At 37.1% G+C, this 23,672-nt stretch overlaps 1 protein-coding gene across 2 annotated transcripts in view; it reads right to left on the bottom strand.

Moving 5' to 3' along the window:
* Positions 1-23,672, bottom strand: part of tsnare1 (T-SNARE Domain Containing 1) — a 265,495-nt gene that overhangs the window by 144,025 nt on the left and 97,798 nt on the right. The gene's annotated exons all lie outside the window — the stretch shown is intronic.

Genomic DNA, 23,672 nt, shown 5'->3' with positions numbered 1-23,672 from the left:
TAGTAATATGATATGAAAGTGTAATAAAACACAGTCAAAGCATTGTAAAACATATGTAAGCACTGTAAAGAACTGTGAGGTATAGTAAAGCATATTAATAAACATGGCGAACCAGGGTAAACAATAGTAAATGCACAGTATAAACATGAGAAAAGCATGGTAAAACTACAAAAATATCGTGCAAAAATACAGGGGCAAACTTTTATAAGTGGTAGGACCACACTGCAGTATAAACTCTATACCACTCAAGTCCCATTACATGTTCCAGTGTTTGGGAAGTTGTGACTATTGCTGAGAAGAAAAGGTCTCCCCTCACAAGGAACAAACACCTCAGCAGCTGCACTCTGCAGCTTGACCTTTTTATTTCTCAGTGGAACATCATGCATTCATGCAAAGATCTATTAATAAGAGTTTGTCATTTCAGTTTTCAAACTTATCATAACCTTTTTAAAATCCTTTTCACTTATGTTTCTTAGCAAACGAGCCAGGCAGATAACGTGATGTTGGTGAAGGAAAATAATATTACAACCCACACACAAGTGATCATAAATATAGATTAATATCTATGCTGTGAGCTGTCCTGTTCATGCCAGAGAGGGATTCCTGTTGAAAGCATTACTACACTATTTATTTATCGATGGGGTACTCTATTTCTATTTGAGTACCATGTATTTCTGTATTTTTGCAGTTCTGTACTGTTTTTTTATGTAGGTTGCTATGAATAGTAATCATTTCAAAATCACTCATTCCTTTTTGCTGGCCTGCAGAAATTCCACCTTGCTCAGGCTTGTTCAGAAACAGTCCCAAATATAAAACAAGCTGGTGATTTTAATTAATCTTGCACATATGGATTAGTGCAGAAATGGTAACATGTTAATAACACATATCATGGGATAACCTAAAGAATAATAAAAATAGACAATCAGAAGGTATACATTAATCTAAGTATACGCATTAATGTCCCTAAATCATGTTTGTGAAATGCTTCTTGAACCATGGCCCTTATGTGAGTTTCTGGGTGCCATCAAGGTACTTTTTTTGTGGTGTTGTATTACTCTTTAAACTATTTTAAAGGTGCTACCGAAGATTATATTTTTATTTTCTATCTTGAAATCTGTTATTTTCTAAAACTGGAGATTTATTTTATTGTATACGTCATTTTGACTGAGATAAGACCACAGATTCCCAAAGCCTTAACAAATATCTAAAATGGAGTTCTCAGGTATCTCTGACTCAATCACAGATATCTCAGACTTGCATTACTGGTGTCTGGGTTACATTAGAGAACTCCTGAAACACTGTGACCTGTGACTGACGGGAGGTCACAAAATGGTTTTCTTCACCAAGGGTTTACAGATAAGCTCCAGCCACGTCATTCTTGCACAGTCATAAGACCTGACACAGAGAGCATTATCAGGCATTAGTGATGAAGTCGAGGGTGCTATTACAACCAAACGGTCCATAATGCCTGTTAATGACCGATGTGTAGGGTTTTATTGCTTTTATACTTTAATGTTCCAGTTACATTACAATTAATTATCATATGTATTTATTTTAACTGCATTTATTTTGTTTTTAGTTTTTTTATGAATGTTCTACAAAATATAGTCTTCCATTATAACAACGTTGCCTATGAGCGTCTCTATAAAAACACATTCTTGCCATTATGTTACCAATTAAATTTTTTCCTAATGGCCTGCAAGTACACCAGATATTTTTATTGCACACATTGTTTAGATCTAGTCCGGTTGATGGATAAAGGTAGAAAGTTGTCGGATTCTTCGGACATTTCATTATATATTTAATGATATATAATTGGATATGTTGTAAATAACACATTACCCTTTTAAATGACTCCTACGTGTGTTATTGCAGTACAGACTGGTGCACTGGGGCAGCTGCTCAATTGGTGCCTTCCACTTTCGACAGGTGGTTTACACTGAGAGATGGTGTTTTAAGTGGCACATATTGTACAACCAAGTCAGCGATTTGCTATTTTAACAAAACATTGAAACATTGAAGCACACGTTCGCTTTTTTTTATTTGAAGTGTTATGTTATTTTTATACACTCATTTTTAATTTGTTTAACCATTCAAACTCAAAGTTAGTTCAGTGTGCAAAGTAAATCCAAGATTGATTGGTTAAATAATTAGCAGATTTTTTGCACATTAATGGTTTTAAAAAACTTTTTGTTTCAAATCAACTTTAGGTTAGGTTAAAACTGATTAATAAAAGCCATTTAGATTTTTTTTTGTTGAAATCTAAAAATACGTTTGAATACCCTGCTAGTAGTAAGAGGTTTTTCAGCTTGCCTGACAGTACTCTGTACTACTTTTACAGCGAGGTGCTCGTATTATTTTCTGGGAAGTTTTCCTGGAACTTACCCAGTCTTCATGTTATTAAAAATGTTTAAATGTACTTTAAATTACATTTTGTTACAAATAAAACTGGTGCAGTGTTTGTTTTATTTTTGTGATGCAGTTACAAACATTCTTCTAAGGGTATATACAGTACTAGGAATTATGGGGGTCATGCATTGTGTGAACTATGTAGGCCTAATCATTATAATAGATTACAGCTCGTGTGAATGTAACAATTTGTACTTCAACACAAACGTTCACAAATACTGCTGGAGCTGTTTAGAATTGTGACAAAACATGTCATCACAAGTTCTACAGTTCAGAATGCTTGAGGAAAGAATAGAATATACAGGACCAGAGTGACGTTCTGTGATGAATCAGATGTACATGTCATGCAGAGATGCCGGCTTGATAAACAGGCTATAGCAGACCTGTGTTCTGAGTTGAAGACTGATTTACAGAATCCTACTGCCAGGAGTTGTGACATACCAGTGCATGTCAAGATTACAGCAGCCTTAACATTTTATGCAACTGGCTCATTCCAAACACCAGCTGGGGATACTTCTGGTATCTGTCTACCATGTGGAAATGCATTAGACAGGTAACGGCTGTTTTGGTTAAAAGAGCAAATCCATACATCGTTTTTTCTATGACCCTGTGCAGCAAATTAAGGTGAAACGTGAGTTTTATGAGTTAGCATCATTTCCGAATGTACTTGGAGCCATCGATTGTACACACGTTTGTATTCGTGCACCTTCGGAGAATGAAGACATTTACTGTAATAGAAAGTGTTTCCACTCCATGAACATGCAGCTAGTCTGTGATGCAAGTTGTCTCATCACCAATGTCGTTGCAAAATATCCTGGGTCCTGCCATGATTCTTTTATATTGAACAACTGTACCCAGGCTAACCAATTTCCGCCTGTGGACCACTGGACATTGCTTCACTGAAGCCTACATCATGACCACCCACTCCCTCAAAAAGATGAGGGTGTATTATTACAGAAACCCGTTCCTCTGTGGGACGCCCCCCTCCCATGCCTTTCATTGCTTTCATTTTTTTGCCAATTTCTCATTAACACAGGCTTTCATCACATCATGATAACTTTTTATTTTATTTTTTTATTTCTGCAGTATCACTTGTAATGCCCGACACCGCATTCACTTTACTGGCAATTGTTTTCCATGCCATATTTTTTTTTCGGCTTTTAGGTTGCTTGATGATTTATTTCCAAATAAAACTTATCAATTTTGTATCACTTCTTCCAATATTATTTTGGTATCTTGGTCTGTAAAGTTTGTTTTTCTTTTTTTAGGGCAACCCGCTTGAGCCATTGTTTTTTCCTTGCGCACTTGATGACCCTGCAGTCATTTGGAGTATATAGCTTCAAATGTCATTTTAATTTACTGTTCACATTTCTCTTTCTACTTTACAGTGTGAAGACATTATAATGAAAAAGTGTTAAGCGTTCCCAAGTCACAAAGAGAAAATTAATACAAATTAATATTTAGGCAACAACACTCAGAACTATTTAGAAAGGTTACAAATAGCATAAAAAGATACAGGATTACAAAATAAAATAAACCTTAAAAGGAAAATGTAATTTGGAAAGTGTCATAAGCACAATTTTTCCAAAAGGATAAAAAAAAGTTTGTGTTACAAAACTAGAAAGAACACCTATACACTTTTGAATGATTTTTTTTATTATTATTTGCCATAAATAGAGAAAGGTTTTTCATTTTTTTTCAGTAAACAATTGTGCTAATAATGACACTTTGGAGTAAATGGCCTTGTGATGTCCTCCTTGTGCACCCTCAGCTCACACTGCATGGTTACATGGTTACCCTCCAATCCTAAACCCTCTTACTGTTGCTGACTGTTCTGCAACACCATTCACAGGGGCTGATTACTGAAGCAGCAGGGTTATAAAAGCTATCGCCATCAAGCCGTCCATAGTACAATGGCAGCTAGCAATGACAAAGCTATCACTCAACAGATACACTGGAAATAAGATGCATTTGATAAGGGGGTCTTACATGGCTACACACTGACTGTGAATGGCGTTACTACTTGTAGATGTATTTTACTGGTGCAAGTAATTTGGTATTTACAAGTAACATCCAAAAGGTTGACAGGTATAAATAAAAGATCTCGAAAAGACCTAATCTGTGACGTACACGCAGGGTAAGATAAATCTTCTGAAGTGTTTCTATTTCAGTGGCCCTTGATAATGCAAGGAGGCTTGATAATGCAAGGCGGCTCTGTGGTCCAGTGGTTAAAGAAAAGGGCTTGTAACCAGGAGGTCCCCGGTTCAAATCCCACCTCAGCCACTGACTCATTGTGTGACCCTGAGCAAGTCACTTAGTGCTCCGTCTTTCGGGTGAGACGTAATTGTAAGTGACTCTGCAGCTGATGCATAGTTCACACACCCTAGTCTCTGTAAGTCGCATTGGATAAAGGTGTCTGCTAAATAAACAAATAATAATAATAATAGTAAGAAAATGCACACTTCTCCCCCCCCCCCCCCCCCCCCGACACATTACGTACGGATTCAGTAGTTCATAAGGGCAGTAAATGAAGAGCTATAAAAACGCTGATTGTTATATAACTTTAGCAGATTTGTTTTTCTGAGAATTTAGGCATACCCAAATAGCGTTATAGACACTGGCAGCCCACTAAGACTTGATCCAGTCACCACAGCAATACCGTAGCCCCAAGACAGACTGGCAGGCGGTGCCGCAGAGTGACCACTTAAGATTAACATTGGGACCGTAATAAACCCACGATAAGCAATGTTTTATCTGTTCTGTATTAAAGAAACTAAATGAATGGAGGAAGTGAGAGGTGGACTGGAGTATTACACCAATCCAGGACGGCGAGACAGGCGGGTAATAAATTTAACAGACTGACGGCACAGACTGAGAGCTAAGTATAGGTCCCATCAAAACTTTATAGATAATTGTATAGATAATGCAGTAGTTCCAACTGGTTTTAAGATAAAAACTAAGCGTAAACATGAAGACTAATGACGCAGAAAGATTAGATTAAATCAGATATTGAAAGAGACTTCGTTTAAGGTAATGCAGGAAGCTAAACTGACAATCGGCAAGACGAATTAGAGAAATCAGTAATGAAATAGAGATTGTTATAAATGACAAATTGCATGTTCCCTCCATCAGAAATTAGACAGTTACTTCGTAAAGTAGAAAACCTTGAGAACAAAAACTAGAAGATTTGCACAACAAAAAGTTAATGAAATTACACAGATTAATTCAACCGGGATTACAAAATAGAATAGGTCCAAAAAAAATTAAAATCTCAAATCAAAACAAATCCTTGAATAAGGAAAACACTACTGAAACACTTTCGATTAGATTGCTTGAGTAATGTGATTATATCAGTTATGACGGCTACAACATAGTTCACATAGAGAAGTATGGGAACTATTTCTTTAGATGTTTAGGTGTGGTTTTATATGGTTCACAAAATGACCATCGAACAATTAGACATACTGTAATTGAACTAATGGAAAGCAATATAAAACGATATGAAATGTACATCGACTCAGTGACCCATATTGAAAAAATGAAATTAAGTGGTGGGAGTATAGATTCTTGGGCTACAGAGGCAGAAGTTCTGGCAGCTGTAGACCTCCTAAATAGGCCCATACACGTATACATAGACTTAAAGAATAAGGATTGTTTTAAATACAAAGGCGCAATAGAAACTATCAAAAATAAGAATGATCAAATTAATCTTTTATACAACAATAACCATTTCTCAGTTATTGTATTTAAAGACAATGAAACCGGAAGAAAATCTGAATACTGTGGCAGAATTAAGAAAGGGAATCAAAATAAATCTAAAACAGTAAAAAATAAACCAGTTTAAAGTAAATAATAAGATGCAAAATAGAGAATTAAACATGAATAGGACAGAATTCAAAACAGAAAGACAGGAGACCCAAAAATGGAAATGGTACCAAATACACTAAAGATAAGACAGAAGACATAGTATTTAATTTATCAAGTAAAACTTTTACCACATCCTAAAAAGCAGTATTGAATAAAGGACTTCAGTTTATACCGACTAAAAAATACATTGATAAAGATAAACTGGCCACTGAATTAAAGGAGTGGGAGAGACGCATGAGATTAGCAGAATATTTTTTCAATGAAAATATCTCAGATTCAGAGGGTAATTATGAACATGGGATTAAGGTTAATAATACAAGCACTTGGACTCCTCTGGATGGAAGAGATAAATGGTTAGATATGTATATTGAAGTACTTAAACAAGATATTATAGTAGGATTAAAGAAAAAAAATGTAAACTTATTTTAACCAATATTGAAGAACAAGCTATGACTGAGTTGTTAAATGATGATGAAATAAGTATAAGACCAGCAGATAAAGGTTTGGGAATAGTGATAATGAACACAGGACTATATGAAATCTGTAGAATGTGAATGAAGAAGTTAAAAGCAATAAGATCAATAAATCGGTAAAAGAGGTTAAAGAAATTGCGGAGAGACTATACAATAAAGACATTATATCAAAAGAAATAAAAAAAAAAAAATACATACAGCCACATAATGCAAGAACAGGCCTAGCAAGAGCAAATCCTAAAATGCACAAAGAAAATCACCCTATGCGAATGATAGTCAGCACGATTGATAATCGAACACACATAATAGCTGAAATAGCAGAAAAACAACTTACGTCACACGTTGAGAAATTACCAAGCTATGTTAAGGATACAACACCATTATTAAAAAGACTTGAATCACTAAAGCAGAACCTTCCAGAGAATACAATTTTATTTTGCATGGATGTAAAACCCTTGTACCCAATTGTCCCTTGTAAACAAACTTTAGAAGCTTGTCAAAAAGGACTAGATAGTAGACTAGATAAATCAATACCAACAGCAGAGGTGCTGAACATGATCAACGTAGTTTTAGAAAACAGTTATTTTACATTTGTTGATAAGAATTAGAAACAAAATGATGGTACAGCAATAGGATCTAAATTAGGAATGCATTTTGCCAGTACGTACATGGGGAAATGGGAAGAACAATTACTTAGAAAATCGGAAAGAGAACCTTTAGAATACATTCGGTTTGTAGATTATATTTTTGGGGTTTGGACACATGGAGAAGAATCTCTTTTCCAGTTTCATAAAATGGCAAATTAAATACACAGTAATATTAAGGTGGACCTTTGATGGACAAGAAAATAAATAGAATTTTTAGATACCATTGTAAAACTTGAAGAAGGTTCAATTGAGACTGACCTCTTCTGTAAACCTACTGACATGCACCAGTATTTACACATGTCCTCTGCACATCCGATACACACTAAAAGGGCAATTCATTGCCACTCATTCATTCATAGCGGATTCTCCGTGCTGAAAACACAAATCAACTTTACAATTGGAAATTATAAAAAAAGTTTCTAAGTCTTAGAGTGCAGATAAGGTTGTAGGTAGAACTTCTACAAAGTTTAAATCACCTCCTAATAAGACAATAGCCTTTAAATAAGGTTTCACGATACCAGCAGGAATGGGAATCCAATCTTCCATGTTAGCTCTGGGTGTCATTTGAAAGTAACTTTAAAGATTAATGACCCATGTTGTGCTTTAAAAAACACTGAAACAAAATGTGTTTACAGAACAACAACCAAAATACTTAATTTGTACATGTACTGTATTTAGTGTGTTTTGTACTTTTATATTGAAAGTCAGTGAGTAGCACTCTGCGCTGCAGCACATTATTTTGAAAGACTCAGGGAGTGTGTCATTGGTTTTTGTCTTTGAATTTGAATTTGGGGTTAAACAAACCAACGATTCTCTCAGCCTGGTGTTTGTAATCTGTTCTATTCACTTCTTAAATCCAGTTTGTGCAATCCATTGGTATTATACAACTGTTCATAATATGCATTTTTTTTCTCATTCAGGTTACAGAGGATTAATAACCTAGGTCTTTGACATTCAATGGTGACTAAGACAGCAATGACATTTGCAACTCCTGTGTTAATTGCATGGAAGGCCAGTGAAGTGGCTGTCTATTAGAACCCCAGTGATCTGCTATGCAATTGAGCAGCCCTGCACGCCTCTGCGTCTCTGGAACAAAGGGATCAGGCAGAGCTCTAATTGGTTACAGCCCTCTGTTGCAGTCAGGTAGTGGGTGCCCAGTTGAAAGGGGAGCCAGGTTATTAAGTGTATTACATAGAACAGGAACTGACAATACTGTGTGTGAAATACAATTTCAGTTTCTTTCATTTAACATTTCTTCCTTTCCTTTTTTGATTTTATTAAAATATCTAAATATATACTTTTTTTTGGTGCTGTCATTTTTTTTTTTATTCCGTTTGATATCCTTATTCTTTCCAACTTAATTGAATATAAAATACTCAAATACTCTGGATTCAAATGATGCATTCAGACTCTGCAGAAGTTAAACTAATGTTGACAAGCGATGCAGGCAGCAAATTTGATGGAATAAAAAAAATGAAGGTGCAGAGCGCAATTATTGTACTAGGGACACAGTGATTTCAAATGAGAACTTTAGTTACCAAAGTGTAGAAAACATCTGAGAAAACAGTTACATATATTTTTTGTCTTCCTCTACAGAAAATACATTCAAACTGCAGTATAAAAACAAAACTATGAATATCTAAAAACAATCAAAAAAATGTACTCAGCAGTAATGTTTTTCCAGCAAATGTGTAGCTTCTAAAGACAAATTATCGTAACATTCAATAAAATGTTTTTTTTATAATATAAATAGTCATTTTTGTAAATGACATACCTAATGTACGAAGTAAGCAATAACCCATGACGGAGTGCGGTAAGACAAATCTTGTTGGAAGTGATACAAAAAGTTTGCTCTTCGATGTCTTAATGTGGCAAATTTTATGGTTACTTATTATTAAAGTCAGGAATGTCAGCCATCATGTCTTTTTCAATTGATAACATGGCTAAAGCATTTAGTCGTTTGGTTTTCATACTGTTTCTCAGAAGGATTTTATCCGCTTCAGTGTTGAGAAACACCTTTCTGCCTCTGCTGTTGTCATGGGAGTGGTAATAACTATCTTCAGTAGTTTTGTAATCTCCTGAAATATTCTGTCCAAGTTATTATATATCATCATTTCAAGCATGTCATAATATTGTAAAAATGCATGGCATAGTAATTTTACATGCATCCCTATCTCTTATGTTCAACCACCCCTGCCAATGTAAGCACAGCATTACTTAGTATGTCATTTGGTGAAGCAACTCACAAACCTCAGCTTTGTATTCAAACTTTACATCCAAAACATTTCATTGAAGTAATATCAGTCCCATTATCAATTTCCTGCCCTCTTCCAGGGTTCATGCTCCAAGAATCTAATTAAAATTAATATTTCAGCTAGTGACAAGCCTATTAGTCCTGCATCGATCCCTCTCCGTCTAGCATTATTAAACACAAGGTCTCTGAATAATAAATCTCTTGAAATCAACAACTTTATTTTGGAATCAAATATAGATATTGTAACCTTAGTTGAGACTTGGTTGAAGCAGGATGATAATATAACACTAGTAGAGGCCTGTCCCACAGGCTTTTCATTCTTTCAGAGGGCACGTTTTGTGGGTCGTGGTGGTGGCATTGCCACAATTTTCGGCAAGGAATTTGATCTTAAAAATGAGAACACAGAAGGTTATTCATGATTTGAAATTCAATCCTTTGTTGTTTGTGGTCCAACTCCTATTCAGGTTGTAGTTATTTATCATCCACCTAGACCTAACTCTCTGTTTTTATCTGAGTTGGGTGAACATTTATCAACACTTGCTGTCAACTATGACAGGATTGTGGTGTTAGGTGATTTTAATACACACGTTGATGTAAACCTAGATCTCCTTGGAAAAGATTTTATGTTATTACTTGATTCTGTTAGCTTTACCCATCATGTCTTTACCCATCCTGACCCATATCCATGGCCACACAATAGACTTAGTTATCATACTTGGTGTCGACCTCCAGAACCTGCATATTTCTGATCTTGCACTTTCAGATCACTTTGCTATTATATTTTAACTATTAATACCAAATCCAATAATACCTCTGCCACTACTTATAAAAACTCGATCTCTCAATTCCAACACCACTGCTAATATTCCGAGAAGTATTGTCAACCTCAGCCTTTATTCAGTTAGCATCAGTGGATGTGCTGGTTGATAACTATAATACCACTCTAATAACATGGAACTTGGATAATAACTAGTAATAACTTGGATACTGTTGCACCTATTAAAATAAAAAAGTGGTTTCTAAAAGATTCTCACCATGGTTCAATGATACAACACATACATTTAAGCAAATACGTCATAAATCTGAACGGAAATGGAAAAGCACCAAACTACAGGTTTTCTATCTTGCTTGGAAAGACAGTGTGTTGAACTGTAAGGCTGCGCTGGCAGCATATTTCTCAGCCCTTATAGAAACAAATAAAGATAGGGCAGCAGTGTGGAGTAGTGGTTAGGGCTCTGGACTCTTGACCAGAGGGTTGTGGGTTCAATCCCCAGTGGGGGACACTGCTGTTGTACCCTTGAGCAAGGTACTTTACCTAGATTGCTCCAGTAAAAAGTTGTATAAATGGGTAGTTGTATGTAAAAAAAAAAATAATAATAATGTGATATCTGTATAATGAGAAATAATGTATAATGTGATATCTTGTAACAATTGTAAGTCGCCCTGGATAAGGGCGTCTGCTAAGAAATAAATAATAATAATAATAATAATAATACAATTGCTAAACTAACAAACAAGCAGAAGGAACCTTCATTAAGTACCTGACTAGTGATATAAGAATTAGTGATATAAGAAATCAGATTTCAGATCTGCACCCAGCTTAGAACATTCATCCTCTAACATTCAAACTATTACTTCCTCTTGTAGCCTTTTCTGTCATTAACCAGTCAGATTTATCTGACTTGGTTATTAAGACAAAATCTACTACCTGTGTTTCAGATCCTGTTCCCTCAAGATTACTTAAAGAAGCATTCTCTGTGATTGATACTACAGTTTTAAGCATTATTAACAATTCCCTCTCATCTGGTTTTGTTCCAAATTTGTTTAGGGTTGCTGTGGTACAACCTCTGCTTAAAAAAAACTACTTTAGACCTAAACATTCTTAACAACTATAGGCCTATTTCCAATCTCCCCTTCTTATCTAAAGTCTTGGAGAGGGGAGTAGCGAACCAGCTCAACTAATTTCTTGCCGTACATAATGTTTATAATAAATTTCAGTCAGGTTTTTGTCCAGGTCATAGTACTGAAACTGCCCTTATAAGAGTGGTAAATGATGTGCTACTATCTTCAGATATGGGCTTCCCCTCAGTTCTTATTCTTTTAGATTTAAGTGCAGCATTCAACACTATTGATCATTCAATTCTGATTGAACGTCTTGAGAACCTCATAGGACTGTCTGGAAGTGTTCTGTCTTTGGTTTAAATCCTATCTCTCAAATAGGTTACACTATGTTAAAATAGGGGATGACTCCTCTCTTCTGTCTGAAGTCACATGGAGTGTCCTGCAGGGCTCCGTTTTTGGACCGATCTTGTTTTCTTTATATATGCTACCCTTGGGCAATATTGTTCACAGACATGTTGTAAACTTTCACTTTTATGCCGATGACACTCAACTATACCTATCTCTGATACCAGGTGACACCGCAGCTGTAAACATTCTGACTACATGCCTTGCTGACATTAAGCTATGGATGTCAAAAAACGTCCTATTGTTAACAATTTTTTGCTAGGTTCAAAAAAGCAATTAAGTAAAGCCGGGTCCACACCTCAGCGATCACTTGCGCAACCCAATTGCTCCCGAAATCGTGCATTTACATTTTTATTCCATCTACATGGTGAAGTAGTTTTTTGGGGTTTTAATCACTTAGTTGACACGTTTTTTGGGTTTTTTTTGTCCAGTGTCTACAAGTTCAGAATTGTATTTATTTTATTTGGTCAGGTTGTAATGTATCCAGTGATTAACGAGGAAGAGTTGGCTGTTATTATTTTTTCAACTGTTGTTATTTAAATGCCATATTCCCTAAAGAAAAAACAAAGCCACATAAAAGCTTTTTTAATTTTTTTTAAATTGGGTGCTTCTTTATGACAGGATATGCAAGCCTTGCAGTCAGCATTATAAGAACCAATCAGAGTTCGCAAATTGCCACATGACTGCATATGTCTACAGAAGTCGCTCAGAAGGTTGCTTGGAAAGTAGAGCCCGGCTCTACTTCAAGCAACTGTTTGCACTGCTCGCAACTGGTTGAAGGGACGTCCTCATATAAGCGACTCGGTTGCATGCAACTATTAGAAATATTGCCAAAATAAGACGTTCTCTTTCACTACAAGACAAGTCAAGTTTTATCCTGTTTGCAACTTGTACAAAATGCTGCTGCCAGGATTTTAACTAAAACAAAAAGTATGACCATATTACACTGGTATTGGCAGCCCTACATTGGCTTCCCGTTCAGTTCCAGGCTGATTGTAAGCTTCTCCTCCTAACCTACAAAGCCTTACATGATCTGGCTCTCTCTTACCGGAATGATCTTCTAATTCCATATGTTCCTAGGCAGCCCTTCCGATCCCAGGATGCCGGACTGCTCACTATTCCCAAAATTTTAAAAACTAGTATTGGTGGCAGAACTTTCAGTTACAGGCCCCTAAATTTTGGAACGATTTGCCCATTTCTGTAAGGGAAGTACCAACGGTTGTAGCTTTTAAAATAAGACCAAAGACACATTTTTATAATCTTTTTTATCTTAAAATGATTGTTTTCTTTTATCATCTATGGTTTTATTGTTTCGCTGATCTTGTTTTTATTTATATGTTTTATCTACTTATTTATGCATTTAATTTCATTGCATTCTTATTGTTTTATTGATCTTGTTTTTATTTACTTCTGTTTATATATTTATGCATTTAGTCTCCTGCTCATGTATTTTCATTTACTGTGATTGTATTTCCTGCTTGGATTTTCTGTTTTAGCCACGTAAAGCACTTTGAGCATTGCTTTTGTGAAAGGCGCTATATTAAATAAAGGCTGAGTGATTGAAGGTTGAAGCATACTTAATGCATTTTCAGTATTTTTAAAATCTTCTGTTTCATACACTTTGTAAGTCAATGCATAAGGAAGTCTTACTAAGCATTGGATATGCTTGAACTGTTTCCTCTAGTACACCGTCCAGGAAAGCTACCTGATATTAATCAAAACAGTCACTCTGCAGCAATTTTGCAGAGACAAGGTGCTTTCTGAAGGCAAACCGTTCATTTGCATGAGAGAGGATGATGTCACAAATTTGAAGCTGTGTCATAATCTTCTGTGGTGTTTGGGCCCCTTGGTCATTTTGGCATTGGTGGCAGGTTCTCAGGGAGCCTGGATTCCAGTGTTCTAACAGATGCTCGGATGTCCTGAATGCTTTGAACAAATTGAGTTACGCTTAATTTGCATCAACAGATGTAATATTCCTTGCCTGAAGTTTCCCATACAAAATATCCACCTTCATCATTATTTTTCTGGAACAAGTACAGGAAGTACATAAACTCGCTGTCCATGAGGCTATGGCAAAAACAATTAGCGTCTCTAACTGTGACACTGTCAAAGTCTCCTGAATCACTAATTGTTTGAAAACACTCTAACAGGTAATTGCACTGTTCAAACATTGTCCTCACTGTTCGACTACAAAACTTCTACCTTGTTTTAGGAGCAGTTGGTAGTCTTTTTCTTTACAACTTAATCCGTAGCAGCGTGCTTGAGACTAGGCGCAGCTCCACAGCCACCGGCTCAGGGAGAGGTGCCTTTTTATGCCTTTTTCAGGTGAGTCTCCGTTACCCTGCATTGACTGTTAGGGCAAGCAGGGTCTTTGGGTAAACCCCCTACTGGAGGGGCTCGTACCAAGGCTGCAATGGTCAAGTCCACTGGTGGAAATTCCGCCAAGCCCAGGGAGGCTGAATATTAAACACTGATCGGCGCTGTTCGGGCGCTGCCCTCCAAGGTACCTGCAGGAACTTGGAGGCCCGCTCCATTCACACTGGGATCAAGTTTGAGATAGGGGAAAACACTGCGTTATAGATTGTCTCTGAGCTTGGGCCCGTCTCAAAGATCAGCTCCTAGACCAGTCCTTCCTCCTCCTCCTCCTGATGGAAGGAGCCACCGTCCCAAGAAGCCGTGATTGAAATCGCATCTTGGCCCGCTTAGCACTCCGTGCAGGAGACTCAGAGCAGGTGCGAGACCGAGGCACCTTAGCCTGAGCACAGGGAATGCTCTGCAAGAGGCTCAGGGACAGATTGACGGCTCAAACATGCTAGCAGGGGATGTAGCGCCCGTAAACTTATCAAACCTCCTGCATAGCACCCGAGGCTGGAATGCTGCACAAATAGAGCAGAACATCTCCTCTCCAGGGTATCTAGGCTCTGAGGCACAGAGGGCACCGAAGCACCAAGGGCACCAAGGCACTGAGCGTCAAAGCACAGAGGGCGCAGAAGCACCGAGGGCGTAAGCACCAAGGTACTGGGCAGGTGCTTAGCCTTAACCGTGTGCAGTCACACAACCCTGGGTAGCACGTACCATATGGCGGGGTGGATACACAGGCTCGAGTGGCTGCAGTTAGACACAGGAGAGCAGTACAGAAAGCATGGTGCTGTACCAAGGTGCAGCACAGGCAATGATTTGGACCGCGTGCAGTCACACACAACCAGGGCAGCGTGTAGCATACGCCAGGGTGGAGCACAGGCTGAAGTGCTGCGGTAGAGAAGAGAGAATGTACTGCTTGTCACTTTTTAAAATTTTTTCTTTAACTGCAACAGCAGTAAGAAAAAAACACACACACACAACAGCAATCTGCGGTTAGAACAGTTACCACGTCAGGGGGGAGAACTGTGAAAAATTCATTTTTTTGGCTTGGGCCAAGTACATCGAGCGGGAGGGCCAAGACAATCCGGCAGAGTCAACTCAACAGCGGGGTGCGGCAGAGCCGGGTCCCGGTGGAAGTAATCACGCGTCTCTTTTTTTCAGCTTCAATATCAGGAGAAAAGATTCACACAACAGCAGATGCTAAGGAGTTAGAAAAGCAGACTGCAATCGGCAAGCGATGCAGGCTCTTGAAAAGAGAAATTATTTAACAAAGCGCCGTTGCAGTGTTTATAGCTCAGTTTCTGATTCTGGGGAAGTGGTAAGCCAACTTTCAGCAATATAAATATTGCAGAACTCCAGAAAACTCGAGTGAGAGCTCTTTCATACACACTCAATCACAGCAACTGAAGAGGTTAGTATACCTACCTTACCTACCTGATTGTGAGAAGCAAAAGAGGAAGTGAGCTCCGTGGAGTGACTGTTTGTTCCCTCGGGAGGCGGGACTGAGGATGTCACTCCCCGGAGGGGCCTATCGGTGGCTTTGACATAAAATGCTCAGTAAATACCTGACCTGTGGCAGGCATATCCTAAAAGTATTGGTTGGTGGTTGTCTTTGAATTGAAAGGGAACACACCAGGATTGGAAGATGTTAATGATTCATCATGACCTTGTAAGACCAATTAAAAAGCTCCACAGAACTTTATGCATTCAATGATGCATGCAAGTATGTGTCGGTTTTTAGACACGTCATTGTGCTTCTTTATAAGTAGTGCTAAGCTGAACAGCCATATTCACCCTCCCTAACATACCTACTGTAGACTCGAGAGATGTTGCAGGTCTGTAACTCCGGTTCTTGACCATGCTGCATCAGTGTCACCCTGATCCTTAGAAAAAAGGAGGCAGGGAAAGCAAAACAGTGCATTGTTGTTTTCACTTGCACAACCCCATGGCCTAAACTTATACGCCGACTCATTAAAGGTTTGAGTGTATGCCCGTCCTCTGTCACTACTTCACCTGCACTAATTTTACTGCCGGTCTGCTGAGTCCCAACCTTTTGATTTGCAGTTTCTGTACTTTCCTCCATTATAGCAAAATTATTAACAAGCAAAAATTCTACTGTATTTATGTTTTCTTTTTTGAATATTAAAATCTCTCAATATACCAACAAAAAAAAAAAGATTAAAAAACTAAAACACACCGAATGTACTGAAATTTAAATGTGTATTTATTTAAATTTAAGCTGTCCCTGAATCTAAATCAATCCCAAGTTCAAAGACCAAGATCAGGAAAAAATAAGACCTTAAATGGAAGTCACAATTAAGGCCAAAGGGAAAAAAAAAAAAAAATAGTCACTGTAATTAACAATGAAGTAGATTATTATGATTTTTTTTTTTCAGGAACCAGCAGATCATTTATAAAGACCTAATAAAATACTGATCAGCTACAAATAAACAGACGCGGCTATCAACAAGATTAAAAAAATAGATATAACATATTATATAAATAATATTAAAATACAAATATACTGTACAGTATATTTAATAACCGATTACCCCAAACTGGCAGTAGTGGTCAGTAAATTTTACAAAAAAAGAAAAAAGAAAAATTGCAGAACACAGCAAGATATTACTGAGCTTAAGTTAAAGCACTGCTGAAGAGCAGCAGCCTCGGGAGAAAAAGGGACAGATGCCGCAAAATAAAGGCAGAATAAAACTGTGAAAAGAATGAAGTTGAACAAATAAGACAAATAACATTAAAGTTAAACAAAGTCAGACAAAGATAATTAGACTTGTGAATTGAATTTTAATATTTTAGCAGCTTAAACATTTTCTGTCTTTCCGCAAAGTAACACACCATGCAAGACTGAGAAGAGACAAAATCGTGCTTCTCATATTTATAGCCTTTGTTGTCTCATTGACACATGCGCGCTAATCGCCTGATCACCGTGTGCGCTAACCGGATGTGCTGCATCCAGACATTTTTAAGCCAATCATAGCCAGTCCTGGCTGACGACTGGCTGCTACTGCGCATGTGCACAGCGGATTTGGGAGATCACATTTCTGAGCGAGCACAGCCAAGCTCCAGCCCATTAAACAGATGGGATAAATGGCATTGTTGATGTGCCAGTGTCATGTGAGAGGGGGGAAATGAAACGCACATGACCCAGAAGAAGGGAAGCACAATTCATTAAGAGACTGGGGGTTTGGCGAGCAAGCAAACAGTATACATATTAGGGATGCACCGTATACCTACTTTTTGAGCAGGGTTCAGATTCGGCCGAAAACTTAATAGGATTTGGTGAACTGAATCCGAATCTTATATCCGCCCAGACGCACATCCATTTTAATCCCCACAATGTGTGCAGTACTTTAAATAAAAGACACGAATCCGGTATTGAACATAACTGATGTATTTAATAACAAGAACACGTTTGATGAACTCTGTCGCAGCTCTCAACTCCCTAAATTACTGGTGGCGCATGCACTAAACACGTCATGCAACTGCTGAATGTAAACATACCCGTATGCAACAGCACATTCACATCAAATTTTTCATGGAGTAAAGTTATGCAGTAAACCTGTAATATAACAGCAAACTGTTGTAGACTTTTGTGCTTTGTTGCTTTGTCTGAGACGTGTTCTAGAGATCATACTGAAATTTAAAAAAAAAATAATCAGTGCACAGAAATATATTTATATATTTTTTTTATAACTTTACAACTGTCAAATGTGCAAGACGTTGTTGAATAATATGCTTTAGCAAATTAAATTACGTTATTGTAATGTGCCAAAACAAGTTGGACCATTTGGGAACTGCTGTGTTTTATTAAAATATTTTTTAAACTATTTCGTAGCCTATTTGATATGTGTTACACACACGGTGCATTTAAATCAACGTGGGTTTTATTCCGCAGGGAGATTCAGGTCATTCATCACGGTAATTTTTTCCTTATAGCTTTCAGATCAGGTGGATATAATTCCATTCGGTAATAACAATACTATTAACTAAAAGGCTCAAAACTATAGATTGTGTGCGTCCCTTGTTAGTAGCTGCCAGTCTGTTTTTCATTCAACAGTTTCCTTCAATTTTCTTGACAGTTTTTGTAGATTCGGTATTCGGCCAAAAACTTGGATTCGGTGCATCCATAATATATATTGGGGGAAAAAATATATTAAAGACACTGCCTCCAGTCCACTCCTACAGTATATTTCATTGTGGAAAAGGTACATTGGTGACATTTTTGTAATATGGACTGGTTCTGAGACTGATTTGTTTTTGTTCAGAGATTATATAAATAATTCATACTCTACTTTAAAATTCACCATGGAATTCAGACAAACTGAGATATATTTTCTTGATCTATTAATTTGTAAAAATGTTGATGGTAAATTTGACACTACAATCCTTCGTAAACCTACTGATAGAAATACGATTCTGCATGCAGTTAGTGATCATCCTAAATATATGATTAAACACATTCCATATGGCCAGTATGTATAAGTGATTACAGCTGAAAGTCTCACTTGTTGAGAACTAATGGAAATTGTATAATGTAGAGATGTCTGTAAATTTCTAAATGACTTGATTATAATTGAATTATCAAATTGAATTGGTATGTGTATATCAGTAACTACAGCTGTAATTGAAATCATTGTGAACCTGACGAAGACCTGTTGTGTTGAAATGCGTAGTTCTACCATTCTTTTGTTTGTTTTCTCGTTTTAGTAATAAAACAAAGAAAATATATTTTTTAAAAGACTACAGTAAATCCTGTCCTATTTTTGAGGGTGCAACCTACAAACTAAGGTCGGTGTACCTATTTGAGAAGTAAACGTAAGCCCAAACAGACGTTCTTTTGTTTTAATATACAATCACTGTATATGGTCAGCACCTCATTGTGGTTAAGCATTGTAGTGCACAGATGTTTCTTTTTTTCTAATATATATATATATATATATATATATATATATATATATATATATATATATATATAGATAGATTTGTGGCAAGCCTCCCAGCTCAGGTTCTTTTAAAGTACTGATCCAGACACAAAAGTGTAGTTTTAACGCCGTTGCACACTTTTATTAAACACAAATTAAAACAAAAACAAAACAAAATGCCTAACTCTTTCCAGGAGTGCTAAGATTTAGTTTTTCCCTAACTAAATGGTTGGGATAGCTAAACTGTTTTCCCCTACAAAACTTTAATTTAACCAGACTGGGCAAAACCCTTCACTGTTTTTCTTCTATGTTCTACACACAGCACTTCCTCTAATACCAGCTCCCTGGTGGTCCTCTCAATGGAGCTTCAAGCTCCCTTTTTATTTCATCTGGATGGTCCCACTTAGCATATATTTATATATATATATATAGTTCTTTGTTCCTAATAGAAGAATTGCTATCAAAAAAATGGCTTCAGCTTTAAGTGAGAAACACTGGAAGAGAAAGAGAGAGACAAGAGTGTGAGAGAGATAGAGGGATTCAGACTGATAGAGCGAGAGAGAAAAATGAGGAGGGAGAGGGAAGCCATTGATTTGAATTTTAATCCCTTGGCTGCATTATTGCTAGGTTATTGCTCGTGTGAAAAATGAGAGGCGACATCTGTGTGGAAATATCTCTCAACACAAAGCCAAGCAATTAGGCCTTCTTTGCATAATTGGATTAAATTGTAAAACAGAAATGCTAATAGCCTGAAACAGACATAATGGTCCTACACATGAGAAGAACAACTTTTCTTTTGCTGTTTTATTTCCCTTGGATGCGTTTTGAAATGACGAGTGCATAAAATGTGTTAGTGATGATGCATAAAGAGCTGTGAGCAAAGCCTGGATCCGGGCAGGGGGTTGACACATAATTGATGCCAAGCAGTGGGCAGCTCACAAGAAATCGTGACCTTACTCTATGTGTTTTGCTGGGCAACAAATGAGCCAATTCCCTGAACTACTGTAGTCTTAGAACTCAAGCTGATTGAAGCATCATGGTAAAGTGTTCTTTTTAACATCATTCTGCATTGCATCCAGCATGCTAAAAGTGTAATCGGATGGTCCAAATAGTGTTCTTTCACTCATTGGAGGTTTTGTGCTTGATGTATTGGAATTACGATGTGTATAAAAGTGTTAATGAAAAAGTAAAAGCAGCAAAGAGTGATTACAACTTAAAACCCCATGAAGTCACTTATCTTGAATATGTCCTCGCTAGTTTTGTATTGTTAAAACTGTTTTTGCTTTAAAATAGGGATCTATGTCTTTGTTCCAACCGTATCCTGAATTCTTTAGTTTTACTCAATTAAACATCTGACCAGGGCTTAAAGTAAATAATCATTCAGCAATACCTATTAACTCTGCAATGGAAATACTCACAAGGACTGCCTACACATTTTCTATATACAGGTACTGCAGAGTGGGTCATGTCACAAGCTAGAGGGTTCTAATATGGACTCAAAAGAACAAGCAAAAACCCTATAAACAGAGGTAACCTCTGTCCTGAAAGTGAACCAAAAACCTAAAAATGACACATAGAGCACTTTTGAATTAGCATCATTACATGCTGAAAGAAGTAGAGTGCATAGACAATGCTGGACATCCCTGAAACGTATGGTTAGTGTATAGGTTGTAAAACACTTTTTGAGGGTGATTGAGAAAGGCAGGGATATACGTGTGTGTGTTGTTTGTGAGGTGGGGTGTATTACCAGTGAATCTCAATCAGTAGGCAGTGTTGATGACACACTAACCTGCTGCACGAGTGTAGCTTTCTAAACGAGAATCCAAAGAACTCATAACCTGGGAGTGCAAAGTTTCTCATTATTCATTTTGAGTGATTAAAGTAATGATGATGACTCAGCATAAATGTTTTTTGCACACATGCAAACTACTTCATAAATACAGGCATATACACACATATTACTATATATGTATACACGTGTCAACACAATACACGGTGCAGGTAGTATTGTAAATAGACTCATAATTACATACATCCAATGTAAAATACTAGTCATGCATGGTCAATACTGTATTACCTAGGAATGGGAAGCGGGAGGTTCTCCAACACCCTGCCCCAAACCCTATCAAACTGAACAATTTTGTTTTTATCTTCTGCCAAGCTCTTTTCAATATTTAAATAGTAAAGCATTACATTTTTCCACTATTGCATTTTAGGAACTAAGCTTGACTTCCAGTTTTGCAGTATTTACTAATTTAGAATGGATGATGAAAACATTGCAATCCAGCTCAGGGGGTATCTCAAATTAGAACCATGCACAGTTTCATAAAGCAGGAGGTAAGGTTTATAGAAGACTGCAAGGTGGAAGACAACCAGCCCTCCAATGCACTCCACACTCTCCTTATTTTCCAGCAATCCCAAAATGAATGTATATAAGAATCTGTTTGCATTTTACATTTTAGTGTCAGGGATGCTATTTTAAAATTTGTACAGCACATTCTGTATGTAATACATTCTTGTCATTAGTTTATATTGTATTAACTGAACATTTTGTGTTCTACAACCTGCTTACCAATTTTGAGCTATATTATACTGACCAAGATCCAAAGTCCATCTGGCATGTATTTTATCTAGACGGGAGTAATGAATACGAGTCCATTCGATTCTGTTTGTTAGATTTGATCTTAGCTCTTTATTAAATAGTATGAGTTCTATTTCACTATTGTCATTAACAGATTCTCATGACAAATTTTGAGTAACAAAGTGTTTATTCTGAAGAAATCTAAAGGACTGTGGCCCCGATATTCAAAAGGTCTGCGCACTGTGCACAGGGTTATGCGTGGCACAAATGACCATTATGCGCGAACGCGTTTTATTTGCCATTTTCAAAACGTCTTTTTACATGGCACAATCAATTCTGCATTGTGCACAAATATAATGTATTCAAAGCGCAGTATAGGGGGAGTGGTTGACATTTTTGAAAGTATGTGCCAAGCACAAAACCAGTTTTGCGAGGCACAAAATAACACTTTTAAAAAGCAAGCCTTAACTCCGCGCACACCACTCCAGCACTCACTCAAGCATTGAACACAGGAGCTTTCCAAGGTACAACAATGGAAAACACCCAGCGGTTATTCAAGGTTCCGTCCAGATCTGCAGTAATATATATATATATATATATATATATATATATATATATACAGTGCCTATAGAAAGTCTACACCCCCTTTCGAAATGTTCACCTTTTGTTGCCTTATAGTCTGGAATTAAAATGCATTAAAATGTTGTTTTTTTTCATTTATCTACACATCCTACCCCACAACTTCCAAGTGAAAAAAATATTCTAGAAATTTGTAGAAAATTAATTAAAAATAAAAACTGAAATAGCTTGGTTGGATAAGTGTCCACCCCCCTTGTAATAGCAATCCTAAATTAGCTCAGGTGTAACCAATCGCCTTCAAAATCACACACCAAGTTAAGTGGCCTCCACCTGTGTTAAATTGTAGTGATTCGCATGATTTCAGGATAAATTCAGCAGTTCCTGTAGGTTCCCTCTGCTGGGTAGTGCATTTCAAAGCAAAGACTCAACCATGAGCACCAAGGCGCTTTCAAAAGAACTCTGGGACAAAGTTGTTGAAAGGCACAGATCAGGGGATGGGTATAAACAAATAAACAACTTTTGTCCACATTTGGTCATCTTAAATAATAGAAGAATATTTGGTTCTCAGAACTTCCATGGCCTCCTGTGGTTCCCATCCCATACCCACAAGGTGGCAGTGTGTGGCACTTGGGTCCTGATGCCGATTTTGTCAAGTTGATTCCGAAGAGGCCAGATGCCTTGTTGGTGTATATCAGGAGAGAGTACTTCAATTTTTTTATCAATCAAGTTCCACTCTTGAGACCACTGAATCGATCTTTGTAGAAATCAAGTTCATTTGAGCAGCCATCTTCTCGTTAGACTCAAGCATCTTTTCTAATATGTGTTGCATTTCTTCGTTGGTGTCTTCTGCTTTTTTGCACTGGCGTGTGAGCTGAGCTGAGCGCGTAGCTTGTGCTGCCTGGTTGCCTGCTCTCACCACGTGTGCATCAATCTCCTGGGATCGGCGAATTAATAAAATATTTTTAATGAAGTTTTGAAACTATATTTACAAATTATGACACATTTACACAATTATTACACAATTATTTCAACTTTTTGTAGCCAAATACTGAGCTTTAACTCGCTAGAGGTTTACTACTACTGCATAGCATTTCAAAATTGAAACACACATATTGTATAACATTGCTTTCATATTTCAGAAGACATATATGTACTGCCCCATTTAATATATTAGTTGACCCCTCTAGCTACCAGATGGCATAGCTGGTTACCATAACATCAGCTACATACTTCCTGTTTTTCTGTGGGTGTCTGAAGGATCAGCTAAAACATGAATTCCACAAAAAAGATTATTTTCCATAAATTGCAAAATAA

Source organism: Acipenser ruthenus, chromosome 4, assembly GCF_902713425.1.
Source record: "Acipenser ruthenus chromosome 4, fAciRut3.2 maternal haplotype, whole genome shotgun sequence".
Classification (NCBI taxonomy): Eukaryota; Metazoa; Chordata; class Actinopteri; order Acipenseriformes; family Acipenseridae; genus Acipenser; species Acipenser ruthenus.
This window is presented reverse-complemented; position numbering and strand designations above follow the sequence as displayed.